At 48.8% G+C, this 15,422-nt stretch overlaps 1 long non-coding RNA gene across 9 annotated transcripts in view; it reads right to left on the bottom strand.

Annotated features, from left to right (window-relative positions):
- Positions 1 to 15,422, bottom strand: part of LOC101751179 — a 41,313-nt gene that overhangs the window by 11,749 nt on the left and 14,142 nt on the right. Inside the window, exons 3-5 of one of the 9 annotated variants that reach the window (XR_005861897.2) lie at positions 12,186 to 12,293; positions 11,560 to 11,777; positions 1,510 to 1,639 (exon numbers count right to left, since the gene is read on the bottom strand). This is a non-coding gene — a long non-coding RNA (uncharacterized LOC101751179). Of the gene's footprint in view, positions 1 to 1,509; positions 1,640 to 3,862; positions 4,452 to 4,475; positions 4,806 to 4,844; positions 7,249 to 11,559; positions 11,778 to 12,185; positions 12,429 to 15,422 lie in introns of those variants that run through there. The other 8 variants (XR_005861896.2, XR_005861901.2, XR_005861899.2 and 5 more) reach the window with 8 other exon arrangements.

Raw genomic sequence — 15,422 nt, 5'->3', positions numbered from 1 at the left:
GCTTACGCTGGTCCAGCAGGTGGAAATTCCTTCCTCCTGTTCAGCGTGGAAGGGAACTACTGAGCGTGCACCTCAAAGATGTGATGCTTCCAGCTGAAACGACACCCTCCCTCAAGTCTGGGCAGCTTTGGACTGGGTTCATCACTGGCCATCTGTCTCTCATTTTCCCCTAGAATCATTAAAAGTGCCTGTAAAACAGGTCCCAGAAGAGAAAATGGTGCTAGAACATGCCTGGAACATGCTTCAGAGAGGCAAGGCAGAAGGGATGCCTCCTCCATACCTACTCTACCCTGCTAGAAGTGGGCAGCACCCCTCTTTGTGCTATCTCCACACGCTTATATTCACAGCAGGGAGCAGAGGTGAGGACGATGCAGTGCCTGAGCCACTTTCTCTCCTTATTCTCACCTCCAGCCACCATCCTGGCTTCCAAAAGGCAACTTCACACCAGCAGTCAGGCTGGGCTCTGTGGCAGAGAGAGAGACATCACCCTTCCCTTTGCTTACCAGTCCATTTCCTTCCTCCAGCTCTCAGAATGGTATGACAGCTCGGTCCATGGACACGGCCAGGACAGGAAAGACTCAGCACCTTCCTCTCCTCATCAAAAGAACAGGGCAACAGCATTTTGCACTGAAGAAATGTAAGGGCTCAGTTCACGTTCCCAAAGTTTTCTGTCTCTGACAGCATAAGGAACATGATTACACAAAGAGATGTCTTTGATGCATCATGTGATGCCATACTTTAGCGGTACAGATGTTCCCTCCATGCTCCAAGGGGGTGATTTGGAAGACAGAGGGCTCAGAAATCCCAGCATGCCCAACCATGAGCACCTGGGCTGCTGTAGAGAGACTGTTGCCATGGAAAGATGAGAGAAGCAACAGTCAGCAGAGATGGCTGGATTGTTCCCACCAATTAACGTGAAGAATTTTGACTGCTCTTCTGTGTTTTCTGCAACAGCCTAGCAACCACCTCAAAAGTGTTATTCACACATATCCAAAGTGTTTGGCAGGGTCACATGCCTACTAAGCCATGCAAGGAGAGAGGGACAGCTCTCCAAGCAAGGCCTCTTGAGCACAGGCACACCGCTAGTGTGTAGTTTGGCCATCAGAGACACTTTGCAACAGCTCCACTACACACTGCAGAGTAAGTGACCTAGGGAGACAGAGATCACAGTATCCTAACTTCTTCCGTCCCTTGAAGTAAGGCAAACAACAGCATTCCACGTGCACACCAGTCTAGCCGCTTCCACAAAAGGGGCACTACAATCTGACAAAGCACATCGTCATCTCATTCATTAAGTTCATGGCATTAATTGATTTCTTTCCAACCAAGCCATAAAAGCCAAAGCTGCATGCAAACAGCATCCTAAAATATCCTTGTAAATCTCAGCCACCACGTTCATTAATTACAACCCAGTGATAGTTCAGGCCATTAGTTCTGGATGGTAACTTCATTTATTCCCACGTTAATGCTCGATGTCAGTGGTTATCTCATTACCACTCTATTACTTACCTACTTAATCCATCATTACAGGCCGGGCCAGAAGGGAGGAGTAGAGTTTGCCCTGCGTTGCAGGCAGACAATGCATCAAGCACAGAGAATCTCAACCAAAACACGTCTATAATCTGCAGCAGGGTTGTATCTATTAAGAGGAAGAAACACAGATGAGCGTTGTTAAAAACACAAACACGTTCCAACATAGAAAAATTGTGGATATTGAGGTTCCTCTTAAATCAGAAGTAAAAGCTTTGGCAGGAACGGAAGTGCTTATTAGCAGCTGCACAAAAACAGCCTTACCTCTGCCCTCCTCCTCTTTGGACTTTCCTTTCCCCAGGCCCTGGGTCAGGTTCAAGCCCTTTCTCTGCCTTCTGCGTGCTGAACACTTTGATAAGGCAGGTCAGAGTCTGGGCTCTGGGAGCTGCCACTTGCTGAATGCACCAGAAAACATCCAGGTAGAGGTGCGCATACTGCCAGGCCTGAGCACTACTGAAAATACAGCTAGAGCCAGGTGAAGATGCAATAGTTACCCTCGTTTCATACACGCTTGGCTGGAGCTGCTCTCCATTGGTGAGCAGACACTTCCAAGCAGGTGCTTTACCTTACCTGCAGGGCTCCTGCCTGTCCCTCCATGGGATTCAGCTTACTCCATGCACCAATCCAGCCCCCAAGGGTCCAATTTGAGTATGTCAGCACAGAGAGGCCAGCAGCTTTCTTGTTTCACTCCCTCCTGCCTCCCTCGAATAGACTTAGAGACAGCTCCTTCCCTTACAGTAAAAGAGCACTCCTACTTGACAGAAAAAAAAGAGAAGACCCTTGAGGCTGACCAGCCTTGAAACCAACAAAGGAGCTGGGGAAAAGTCTTGCAGGGATGTGTCTGGAGCAATAAAGCAGGTTCTCCTTAGAGCAAGTACTCCTGCTCTGCCTGTGTGATGCCCATGCAATAGAGCAGGGTGAATTTGGTACTACTGCTTCTAAGTGACGTGGATATGGAAGGACTACAGTACTCTAATGGGGAAGAATCTGTTGCCCTAAAGTCAGAGTAGAGAGAAAAGATACAGCCCCAATGACGTCCAGACCGATGTACTGCTGTTTTCCTCTGTGATCAGCCCACACACAGCCAATGTGCCTGCGCTGGTCCAAGTGGGCTCTACACAGTGCCGTGGTAGAACAACTGACAGAGCAAGGCTGCAGAATGCAGCAATCAGATGTAATTAAAATACCTTTGCAGTCCCGCTTCCAGCCCTTGGCAATTAAGTCCATCCCATGCTGTGGACATAAAATAGTTAAAAAAAAAAAAAACCCGGAAGCTGGGCCATTGACACCAGGGTCCGTAGACATAGGTTTTGATTAAAGAGCTTTAAATAGATTAAACAGAGTGGCCTGGGGGAGGCAAGTGCTGCTGCAGGGAAAGCTGCCCCCAGCCAACTGCCAGAGGCTGGAAGGGCCCCCTCCAATGGGAACCCCCACATCACAGGTGGGTTCTCCAGGACGCAGTAGGATACCAGCTTCAAGTGCAGCTTTCCCCATAGGCATTCATAACATCTCTTGTTTCACCTCACACAGATGCTCTTGGACTGATAAGGAATGAACTCTCCCGACAGAGAGGGGAAAAGATAAAGTCTTCCCCTCGCCATCTATTTATATCAAGCCAGTAGGAACTCATTATCTTTCAGATCTCTGGCACACACAGCTGGAATCAGTCATCAGGCTGGAAAGTTATTAGGGGTGGGCAAGAGGGAGCCAGACACATTAACCCTGTTTTCTCAGGAAAGCAAGCTGAAGATAAGAGGGAAGGGTGGTACAGCTGGGTCTGAGACCTTGGAAAGAGAAAACCCAGGTAGGAAAACCCACGTAGGAATAGATGATCAAGTGTAGCCCAGGAGCTCAGAGCACAGCGTGAAGAGACGTACTGTACCCAGAGCTGAGGCTACGTACCTGCAGTGGGTGCACAGAGGTGCTGCAGGCCATGGAGCTATGCAAACCAGTGACCACTGCTTACCATTACCATGTGGTTCTGGTGAAGAGCTCTGCAGCTGCTGTTACAAATCTGGTACAAAAGACTCACGTGTATGTACCACACAAAGAGGGGCTTTACCACCACATATTCCTCAGGTTTTGTATATGAGGATAATGGGTAAAACACTCCAGGTCTGGAAGAAATTGTATGTCAGAAAGTATGAGATATTTAGCATTGCCAGCTCTCACAGCAGTGAAGCACCTGCCCCTGGAGTTAGGGCATTTGCACCGCATTCATCTCATTCTTATTCTACTCCTGAGGCTTCAACAAGAAGCTTGAAATATTTAACCTTCACCCTAGCCTGAAAGAAACCCATGCAAACAGCAAGGACCCCTCTCAAGCACTCACCTTACTGTTTTGCTGCAAGTTGCTTGTGAGTGCCCCATACAAACCCAACACGTGGAAAGCCAACACGTGGAAACCAGTTCACTGCTTTTACATACTGAGACTGAGGCAGCTTTTGGTCCCAGCTCTGCACAACGTTCAGAGTCCTGGTTCACAACCACAGTACAACAGATCTTTAGATCTGCAAATAGCTGAGAGGAAGCCGAGCTCCCTTCTGAGTCATCAGAAATCCAAACCCATGCTAACAAATGAACGGCCCAAGCAGCCGCAGTGAGCACTGCGTCTCTGCCTTCCCTGCAGCAGTTTAGTCTGCGTAGGTATAATCGTGTCTGCAACAAGAAGGCAGGTGACTTAAAAAGGTGTTCTCCAATGCATCTCAATTTGTGGTGTTTTAAGCACTGTTTCGCATCCAGCCCAAGTGAAAATACAACTGCATCTCAGCAAGAGAGAGGAGTGAACTTGGCTGGGGTATCACTGCCACATGCAGCCCCCATTTTTGCAGCTGGCAATTTGGGGCAGGCTGCCTTAAGCAAAATCTCTTTCTGAAATAGCACAAGAGGGTCACATTTACTGCTTAGCAATATCATTTCTCAACAAGTCATCGCCCACCACTTACCAAGGCTGTGTGTATGCAGGCACCTCTGAGAGGTGGAAGAGTAGTTGGTGCTCGCCTTGCTTCCTTCGTGATCCCTTCAGATGCTGACATTTGAGTGTTCCCCCCCCCTGCAAACAACATGCATCCGCTGAGTGCTCCCGGGGAAGCAGCACGACCAGAGCAAATTCCCAGAAAAAGCCTTGGCAGTGTTCCCCCTGCTCTGCGGCTGCGAGCAAGGCAGAGTAACAGAGCACGACACATGGAACAGCAGAAGCTGAGCAACACACGTGTTACTGCAAGGAAAATAAACAGTTTCATGCGGGTGGGAGGCGGGGGGGGAAGCACTCCCTAACAAACACTTATTAAAACACAATCTTATCCTCATCCGACCCGAACTGCAATGAAAGAAAACTGGAAGACTGGCATAGCTGCCGGGGCACTCAGGCGATGTCGCTGACCAGCCATGTATGTAATCACCCAGGAGGTCCCCAAACAGCCCTCTCGTCTTTCCTCCAGCGCATTTAGATGCGTCAGTTTAAGTCAGCAACGTTCTTAAGGCCGCTCAACCTCACTGTCCAGGCTCCCGCAGCCTTCTGACACCATTAAAGCATCTTCCAGCCACCCTAGACAGATTCCAGACCAGCCAACGCACCATGCACTCTGTTCTCCTTGGTCTGGGTAAAGAAGGACACTCAAATCACAAGTCCTGCAACTCTACTTGAAGACCTTCCACGTTTTTAACAGAGGTCAGCAAGGAAGGTGCTTCCTATGCAAGCAAGCCATTGAGCAAGGCAGCAAGCTCCATCAAAAGAAGAGACAAATGGGTTTAGGGGCTTCAAAAAGCAGTTAGATGAAGACCCAAGTGCATCTTCCCTATCAATAGCTCCACTGCAGAGGCAAGACCAGATTGTATTGATTTTAAGGGACTGGATACGAAATCTTGGGAAAGCTAGACATGTGCTGAAAGGTTTGACAGAAACGTTTAAAAGGCCAAAAAAAAAAGGGGCTCATTGCAGCCCTTCTATCGGTCATTGCCCATGGAGCACAATCACATGGAGTAATAACAGCCCCTAAATACACTTCATGCTTTCAAAGGAACAAAGAACCAGGAAAACGAACGCTGCGATAGAAGGGAGAGGTGAAGTTCAACCTCTGTAAGAAACCCTAAAGATGATGCACATTTCAAGCTTTCAGATCTGTAAGAGCTGACTTTCTGTTCCTCAGCTCTAATCACCTCTTTGTAGTGAGATTTGGCACTAGCCTGGGTCCCCGAGGAAGCAGAGGCAGAGGATTTGTCACCCACTTCTTCTCCTGCAAGACTCCCCTGGGGATTTTCTAAGGAGCGAGGCTCTCTTTCTGAACATTCTGCCTTTAAAAGACAAGACCAGGGCTGTGACAAGAGCAATGTCTTTCTGACTCAAACCTAGCTTCCAGCCTTGCGTGCACCCACCAGCCCTGCGGCCCTCCACCTGTTTCAGTAGGGTGTTTGCATCATTGTTCAACGTGCCACGCTTTTAGCTTCACATCCTTCGTTGGATTATTTTTATATTTAATGTCCTCTGCTCTCCTGCCCTTCTTTTTATAGAATGGTAATCCAAGTCCCTTGGTAAGGCTGAGTAATCTTCATCAGATTTTAATCAAAGTAAGCCAGATCCTCGGCTGCCAGGACTGATGCATCTGCCTTTAAATATCTGAACTATGCTGATTTACCCCAGCGAGGAGCTAGCCCCACCCTGTCAGTGAATTTAAATTCCTTTCTATGCACCAAGCTAAAACAACAATACAGAACAAGCAACCTGCTGCGAAGGGGGTTTAGTTTATAAAACCAATACCCAGGATTTCAGAACTAAATGAAAATCTGAGATAATCCTTCCCTAAATCCAGCCTGGGAAAAAAACTCTGGACAGATCAGCATCAAGTAACTTCTTAAACACACTTTTTTCCTCTTGTGAAATCTACCATCAAGCTTGAGACAAAGGCAACTACCATCAAGCTTGAGACAAAGGCAAGTCACCCACAGTGTCTCATTCTGACACAGCCCAAAGAATTCACCTTACAGAAAATTCATATTGTACCCATGCAGACTTTCCCAAGATGGACCTGCTTCTGCTCTGTTTAGCAACAGCCCTTAAAGAAACTGCCAAACCCCTGCATTCGAGGTCAGCAGATTAGTTGGAAAATAATGAGATTTCTGGGATACAAAACATTGGTTCCATTTTCCTTACCTTCAAAGATGACTTGTGCTGGCTTCCCTCCACAGATAAGAAAGATAAAAAAGTACTTACATGAAAGGGAATCATCTAACTACCTGACTCTGGAGTCTGAAGCAGGGATGGTGGCGGGTCACTGCACATGACTCTTTGGACTGCAGAGTCTGAGCGAAGCCAGAAGTAGATGACAGCCTAGAAGGCTCTGGTAAAGGCAAACCAAGAGGGTTACAGTCATTTTACTTCCACATTTGGGGCTAAACTCCCCCAGTAACGTTAGGGTTTTTCATAAGTCCTCTTAGTTCATTTCCACTGAGACAGAAGGTAAAGCAGATGTCTCCATTTTGCTCTCAAAAACTCCAAAGTCAAGGTGTGCCAAAAATGGAGGAAGTATAACTGCATCCTTGGAAGAGTTGGACCGCACTTGCATCTTTACAACGTCCTTTGTGCAAGTCCAGTAAAGCCAGTGACCCATTCAGCTGAGCCAATAATACACGATTAGATGCTGTCAAGCTAGTGACAAAGCCCCAGGAGAGTGCCATTAAGAGGTTATTATTCATTAAGGGGACAAAAGAGGGACTCGGCATTAAAAAAAAGGAAGGAGAAGAGAGTCAACTCTCTCTTCTAGTAGAGTTGTAAGCAGAAAGTAGAGAAAAGCAGAGAGCTAAGGATGAGGAAAGAGTGAGAACTTTGTTTCCTTCCCCACAGCTCTGCAAGTAGAAGAGCCCTCCAGTGGCCTTGGTGCTGTGTGGAGGGCCTGACCTCAAAGCTTGTAGGTCGAAACTAATGTCCAGGCACAACTTGTGATGCTTCTTCCCACTTGCAGCCAACCCAGAATTGATTTTTAGGAAAACATGAAGTTACCGCTGGCCTCTTGTCTGGGAGGAGTCAAAGGGCATCAGTAAGCACAGAGCTGGCAGCACACAGAAGGCAGGAGGGAAGCAAGGATAAGGATCCCTTGCCAATTCCCTTAGTCCTAGCCATAGGGAGGTGGGAGATATCAATGTGTTTTCTGCAAGGAGGGTTAAGCCCAAGTCATTGGATGCTCTCCCAGGCTCTAGATTTGCCAGACAAGCAGCCCACACTTCATTGATCTGGCTGCAAACAGACAGTTGGAAAAGCTAAGGCAAAGCAGCTAAGGTGTGACTCAACACAGGTTTCTTATTAGCAGGCACCACACACATATTAAAGTGCCTCGCAAATAGTCTCATGAAGGAGCCCTACAGGAGAGCATCCACAGAAGGGTTAATGAGCTTTGGTCTCTGCAAGCAGACTACATCCTTTGTCCATTCACATTAACTCACCCAAGCATCCCCCATTCAAGACACGGGTTCCTATGACAGATGGTCTTATTAGTGTCCACATGTGGCAACAAGGAGACGACAACGGGTGGCCCAGACAGCAACTGAAACCCTTCACCCTACTTGCCCCAAAACGGGTTCAAGATCATGCCAAGGGCAACCAGGATGGAAGCAGACAAAGATGTCAGGTACAAGCATCCAAATCACCTCCTCGCATCTTCTATGCTATTAAGATCTCAGTGGGGTCCAGTTTGGGACGCTGATCCTCAAGCCAGAGTGGATAACTGGAGATGGTCCAAAGCAGACAGACAGCAGTGAGTGGAAATCTATAGGAGACGGCTGGTAAGGAAAGGTGGAAAACATTTGTGATGCTTGGTCTAGAGGAGATGGAGACGTGGCTACATTCTGCAGATCAACAAAAAGGAAGTGGGAAAGAAATCCTAGGCTTAATATACAACAAGAGACCTTTCAGTCAAACGCTAGGGAAAACTTTGAGAATGGATTATGTCCATTATGAGAATGGATATGGACTGCAAAAGCACCAGGCAGGTGTCAGATCACTGCTTTCTTCAAGATACCCATTCCTAAATTAAACCCTTTGGGCTGAGCTGCAGAGGACCCCATAACTCAGCCACAGGGCAGTCAAGAGAGTTACGAGCTCAGTCTGCACTGCGACGTGGGAACAGATAGTCCAACACCACTGAAAAAGAAATTAATTTCCAGCTCGTCATAAAAAAAAAAAACAAAAAGCCACACAGCAGCTGCTGCTTAGAAGGACCTTTACAAATCTCTCCAGTATGAAAAGGACAACAAGGGAGGGGTGGGTATGTGCCATTTAAAGGTTGGACCCGCTTCCATGGGGATCTCAGCAGCCTCAAACCAGCCCAAGTGCTGCAGGAGTGCCAGAGCAAGGCAGGAGCACAGGGATGGGCGATCTCTGTAGCCAGAGCAGAAGGATGAATCATAACCACAGTTACGATGAATCTGGGAGCCTCCAAACTTTCCTGAGCTTTGGACCCTCTGAAAGTTTGGCAAGGAGACCAGGATTTGCACCATCCTCTTCTCTTTCTATTTTTCTCTTACCTGCCTGCTGGCCTCTTATGCATGAAAAATAGAGATGCTTTGTTGGCAGCTTCATCACAGGTCTGTCACATACCATATACATTTGCTGGAGCTGATTTCTGCATCCTACCTTCCTATCTGTCCGAGCCAAAACTCCTTATGCTCTGTGGCCCAAACCTCCCTGGATGTCTGCTCTTCATGTAGTTTTGGCTGAATCTGGAGTTCAGGGAGCTGAGAGATGCTTGGAGAAACCAACAAGCTGCCTATTTGCCTCCCTGCCCACGTGAAAACAGCTCAGTATATCCATGGTGAAGCCCAGCCACAGGATGGAAAGTCTCCTAGTGACGCAGATACAGCTTGCGGCAGGTTTCACTCCTCAGTTTTAAGCCCAGAAGCACTCCCCTGGAGTTTCTCTTCCCGCATAGACTCATGCCTATGTGAGGCTTGGCTCAGACCATCACACTGACTGTCTTTTCAAGGGCGAGTGCAGTCAAAGACATCTCACCCGAGAAGAAACTTCTCGACCTCTTCCACCACTCCTTTCCCCATCTGCATCAGTGAGACTGCAAGACACGCCTGCACTGCAGACAACTATTAGATTCTGCCTCTTGCTTTGTTTATAGAGAGTTTGGGGAGATTTGTGGGCCTGCTGATGAATTAGAGGAAGGAAGACAAACATATTTTACCGTTGCGGGCAAAGAGTGCTGGAATCCCGCGGACATCTGGAGGAATTATTTGCAGAAAATTAACATTGTTTGTCATTTGCGTGATGAACTTCTGGATCTCAAGTGAGTGATGGGGAGAAACCGGTGGGAGACGTTCATTATCCCTGATGGAGTGAAGCCCCTTGACACGATGCTAAGGTCGCTGTGATCTACGGCCCCGCTATGACAACGCCGAGTGCTCTGGAATTGAACGCACACCACAACCAGGGGCGTAAGCGATCTGCCACATTAAATGCCGAGGCGTTAATAATTGTTGCTTGCCTCTGATTGCCAGGGTTTGGGATGCACTTGTTTCATAGGGCGCATGCGTTAACTCCTTCCTGGCTGCCCCGGCTCATTGCAAAGGACACAAAATCCAGCGTGAGACATACGCAGATGTGAGGCAAAAGCATGAATTAGAAGTTTTCCAGGCTTGCTTGTTTATCTCTTGATGTGTCTTTTGGGAACGTGCTCTCAGAAGCTCCCTGACACAGCTTCCCACCTCTGGCTCCGCAGCAGCTCAAACCCCTGCAAGGGACACACTCAGATTCACAGCACGGCAGAGAAGCCCTCCAAGCATCCCCAGAACCAACAGCACAGCAAACCTTGTTCCTGTGTCTGCTAATATTTGCCATTGGGAGCTAGCTTCAGATCCCTGCCCTGCAGCCCTTGCCTGCCCTGACGGCAGGGAGCAGCTCTGCTTGGGAGCTGGGTATACCAACAGCTGCAGGCAGGGCGGCTGGCTGGCGCTGGGAAGAATTGCACATCTCACTTAGGACATGGCTCCTGGTCTCTCAGCATCTCAGTTTCTCCCCTTAACAATCTGAAATATTCTTAAACCCGCTCCTGAATCATCGCTCCCAAGTCCCCTGGGTCAGCGTCTCCCAGAGTGGGAGGTGAGGTCCCCTCTTCCTGCCAAGACAAGGGGCGTGGAGGGGTGTGAGCCCTCCCCATAGAGCGGCACTGCAGCTGTGCCAGCCTTGTTAGAGAGGCAAGAAAAGCAGAGGGCACTTGGGCCCGGATCGAATTCACTCACAAAAGCACTGCCTCAAGTGCTTTTGTAAGCTCCTCTAAATTCATTTTGCCAGCGTTTTCGCTCCCTACCTCTAAGCACTGAGAGCAGCGCAGAGGTGCTGGGAAGACATTCACAAGCATTTCTGAGACAACAAAGGAGCAGAATGGATGGATGCCATCCTCAGTACGCCTGCTGAAAGACAGAAATCACAAACCCAGGTGTTGGCTGCGAACAGCACCAGAACCACAGACGAAAGAGAAATCCTCTGCTACGGACCACAGCCTCCAGAGGAGCAAAGATCTGAGGAGAGAGAATTACACTGGCAGTATTCTCTGTGCAAAGGTAGAGCAAAAATACGCTGATACCTTTCCTCATACCAAATGAGATCGATTAAAGCAGGCAGAAATCTCAGCCTTTTCCTTCCTGAAACAGTGAGCAAGTGGATGGGCAGTGCCATTGGATCTAGGGAAGGGAGCACCATGCAGGTTTTAGGACAGGTGTGAGCGAGCCAGCCCATACCCACAGCGTGCTGTAAGCCAGTGCAGCCTGGGGAATGGCTCCATTCCAAGCTCTGTCCCTGCTTATGGGATTGCAGCTGAGACAGTGAAGAAAAATGAGCAACTGGAAGTCCGTAGGAATAAGCTAATGTCGCAGGGCTGTCAGTCATGTGCTAATACCCTTAGCTAAAGAAACATATTGATCCTGATTGCCTGGAATTGCACTTGAAAAGGGCTGGGTGACATTTCCAAGGAGACATGAGCTACTTTCAAGTCAATTAGCGGCATCGGAGGCTTCATGCCGAGGGGACGCACTCACCTCCGAGGAATGCCAGAAGAGAATGAGAATTGAATTAAGCCTTTTCATACGCCGAGAAACAAATCCTTTAATGGCCTGTAACAGCTGACGGGACAGCCAGGGTCGCCAAAAGCATGCTGGCAGCAGCTAGGTGAAGGAGTTTCCTGTGCTGAAGCTGGGGACTGCAGAGGAGCTGAATGCCAAGAACTGAACTGCGTGGGGTAATCCTCCAGATAAGGCTGCAGGGGGAGCAAAGTTTAAAGCCCAGGTCAGTAAGGCATGTAGCACTACCTGACCTCACCTGGGGCTCAGCAGGAGCACCAGAGCCAGCAGCAGCTCCATGAGGACAGAGCAGCTTGTGGCCCTCGTGGAATCCTCTGTGATTAGCCTAAGGCACGCACAGGAATTTAAAGCAGGCCTTCTGCCTGTTGCTTTCTCCAGAACTTCCTTCTTTGTACAGATCCCCAAGGCTCTTGTGGAGCCTAGTCCGTACCCCAAGGAGGTTTGAAACCAGCAGAGCACATCCAAAGACAGAGAAAATCGGGGTAACTCTGCAATCCCTCTACTTCTTATCCACTTGCAGGTGCTCTGACCCATATTCAGTTTCCATGGTTCCTTTTATGTTCCCATAAACACGAGGCTCGTACCTGAATTCAAGGCTTTCTGGACAGCTTTACAAAGATGATTTCCTGCTCTCTCTCAGCACCTGCGGTCATTCTGTCTCACAAGCCGAGGAGCAGAGCTCTTCAATCCCCCTGCAGAAGGGCAAAGAGTTCCAGGGAAAAGCAATTCAATTCAGTTTGCGAGGTGAAAACAACCCCAACGGCTACAGAACGACCAAGAAGCCTCAGTCCTAAAGAGGTCCCAGCAGCGTGCTCCCCTGGCTTTTCCCCTCCCCTCTTCCCCCCACTGCTATGGCTCTGAGCCGAGGAGCAGAGACAGCCAGCTCCAGTCCCAAAGGAAATCAAACACAAGTCGTTCCTTTCGGCTCTGATGAAGAAAAGAGCCTGCTTTCATAAACCTGCAGACTCTGAGGATAAATGAACGCCCTAATAGCCCCTGCAGACAGGAGGAGGCTTGGGAATCTGCTTCTCCCCTGGGTGAGCCACAGTGTCCTTCTGTGTATTTGGCCAGCGCTTCACACTGGAGATCCTACACTGCTGGTGGATGTTCTAGAGCCAAAAGTGCTGTGAGCAGATGCACACAAGTGACTTCCCCACAGCTATATAGTAAATCCAAAGCACAGCAGCCAAACCGCAGGTCTTCCAAGCTCTCCCTTTTCTCCCAAACCATAACACTTTTCTTTCTGCCTGCCATTGAAAGCCAACTTCAGGATAAGTGTGGCAGCATGGCCACGCTCAGCATCCAGTCCTCTAGCAAGGAGCCTAAGAGAGAGAATTCACTCTTTGTGCAATGTGAAAAAAGCAGAGGGGAGCAGCAGGGTGCTCCCAGCAAGATGGGAAGGAAAGCAAAGGGGTTTCATTTTTTTGCCTTTACTGTGAAGGGATGTCTGCATTTCCCTTATTAACAGCAAGGCTCAGCCCTAGCTAGAGAACAGCAGGAGAGGCTAAAATATGGGATCTGTTCAAAGCACCAGTTCTCTATAAATACCAAGCATAAGCTGTTGCCCACGAGGGCAACCTATTAAGTTTCTGGGACTCTCTCAGCCATGCAGGAAGCCAAATTGGTTGACTAAATGACTCTTCTAGGGTTTCAAGTCAAGCAACACCACCCTGCTAGTCACCAGCAGCACCCACAGTGCCTGCAGGATGCCTGTAGGGCCAGTGGTGGGCTCCATGCTTGGTCAGTGAATACGGAGCGAGGAAGGGATTGAGCAAGAGAAGAAACTGCACTCACCTTGCTTGCCATTGTGAGTGTCATCTACCCTTGGCACAGATGGCACCAAACCCAACCTTGCGTCTAGCTGGTGCTGGGTTCAGGTCACCTTCCTCAGAGCCAGCTTCAATCCTCTTCAAATCCCAGTTCACCCCAGCAATCCCCATTGCAGCAGTAGAGAACCTGATACCAACAACCCCAGGAGTCCACATCCGCACAGAGGGAAATTGCTTAAACACACTCAGCCCAGGAGATCTTCCCTCTCCCTTCTCATACATAGCCCCAAGGGCTCAGCTGTGCCTTCTTACATACATATTGTGACGGAGGCAAGGAAATTAAGCTTTATTGCAATCAGGGCTACAATTCTCTTTGTCACATGATCCCACAACACGGGATTTCAACATGACATGTATCACCAGGAGGGCTGCCAGGAAAACTGCAGGAACTTCCAAGTGAGAGCTCTTGGTTCAGGCCAGAGGCACAGCAGCGCTGCAACATGACAAGTGATGGAACATCATGCATTGCTCTCACGTGTGTCCCAGGGTCAGGTGTGGAGCAGGCAGTAATCCAGGGCGGCAGTGAAACAATGCTGAGCATGTTTTCCTTGCCCTATGCTATTCGTACTCAAAGGCTGTTACAGCTGCAGCCAACTACAACCAGAGAGGGTTTAATTCTGCCTAAACCTCTAATCTAAAACCCCACGAATAAAAAGCAGGCTTGGGAAAGGGAACCAGGTCCAGCTTTCATCATTTCAGCACTGGCTGAGCAATGGTCTGTGCGTGAACAGGATAACAGTACCAAATTGGAGATAATCAATTGTTCCGTAAGTGCTTTCTGGGACCATTAGTCAATTAAGCTGCCAGTGGATGAGTCTGTGCAACCAGTTCTGATCATCTTCAGCTTGAAGAGATTAAAGAAGAGAATGGGGTTCTCATGCCTGCCTATCTTCAAAAAAAAAAAATAATAAAGCAAATCTATTCTTTCCCCGCATGCTCTCTACTTGTACAGAGCAGTGAGTGTTAAAAACAAATGCAGGCTCTTCAGCACAAGCACAGACACTGTGAAGCTCGTGAACACAAAGGAGAAGGCGATTGCAAGCTCACAGCTTGAGAGCTGCCCAGCTTTATTATTCCCTGAAACAGATGTCTTGGAGTGCAAAGGTTTGTCAAGAAACACGAGGCACCCAAGATACCCGGGAGGAGCCCCCTGTGGGCCCATCCTCCTCTTGGGAGCATCATTTAGAGCAAGGAGCCTGCTTTGGCAGGGGGGTTGGACTAGATGATCTCTAGAGGTGCCTTCCAACCCCTTCAATTCTGCGATTCCCCCAGATGTTAATTAGCATCGCTCACACACAAGAAACCATGGACCTACCCCATCCGTGCTGCACTCTGACCTCAGCAGAGCTAAACCCAGGCAGGATCCTTCTGGCTTTTGCCCATCAGAACGTATTCATCTCCACAAAGCAAAGTGGAAAGAAAAAAGGGATTTGGAAGTGCAGGCGTGAACAGGAGCAATGAGGTGCTGCACTCAAAAGGCCTTCAATAATAGGGCATTCTCATGAACACCACGGAGCACCACAATGTCACGGCACACAGGAAAGCCAAGGACTGCAATTACCCCTATGAATCCCCTTTGAGACAGCAGTAATCAGTGCCCTCCCCTAGCACAGCCCTTCCAAAAGTGGTGGTTTCCCAGCGTACCTTTAGCTTGCAGGTGACCCACAGAGTCCTTGTAACCACGTTCCCATCCTCACGCTTAAAGCCTCACTCAGGAGCTGGAGCCAGGAGTTAAGTGGTTGATACACTTGTGCGGAGATGACTGGCATCATTTTCTCCCAGCTCCCCGCATGAATTACAGCCCCCTCTGGGCAGTGCAGGATTGCTTTTGAAGAGCAGCGAGAAATACTTCAGCACTTTCTGAGCAGATAAAAGGAGAGCTGTTGAATCCAGCACATTCTGGGGAAGAGCGAGATTTTGCTTCCCAACGGCTGCTTACAGCACAGTCTGGCTGAGATAGCATTATCCATCCCCGTGCTCCAGCAAAGCTCC

This window comes from Gallus gallus, chromosome 8 (genome assembly GCF_016699485.2).
Source record: "Gallus gallus isolate bGalGal1 chromosome 8, bGalGal1.mat.broiler.GRCg7b, whole genome shotgun sequence".
Taxonomy (NCBI): domain Eukaryota; kingdom Metazoa; phylum Chordata; class Aves; order Galliformes; family Phasianidae; genus Gallus; species Gallus gallus.
The sequence above is the reverse complement of the archived record's forward strand: the minus strand, read 5'-3'. Positions and strand labels throughout refer to the sequence as shown.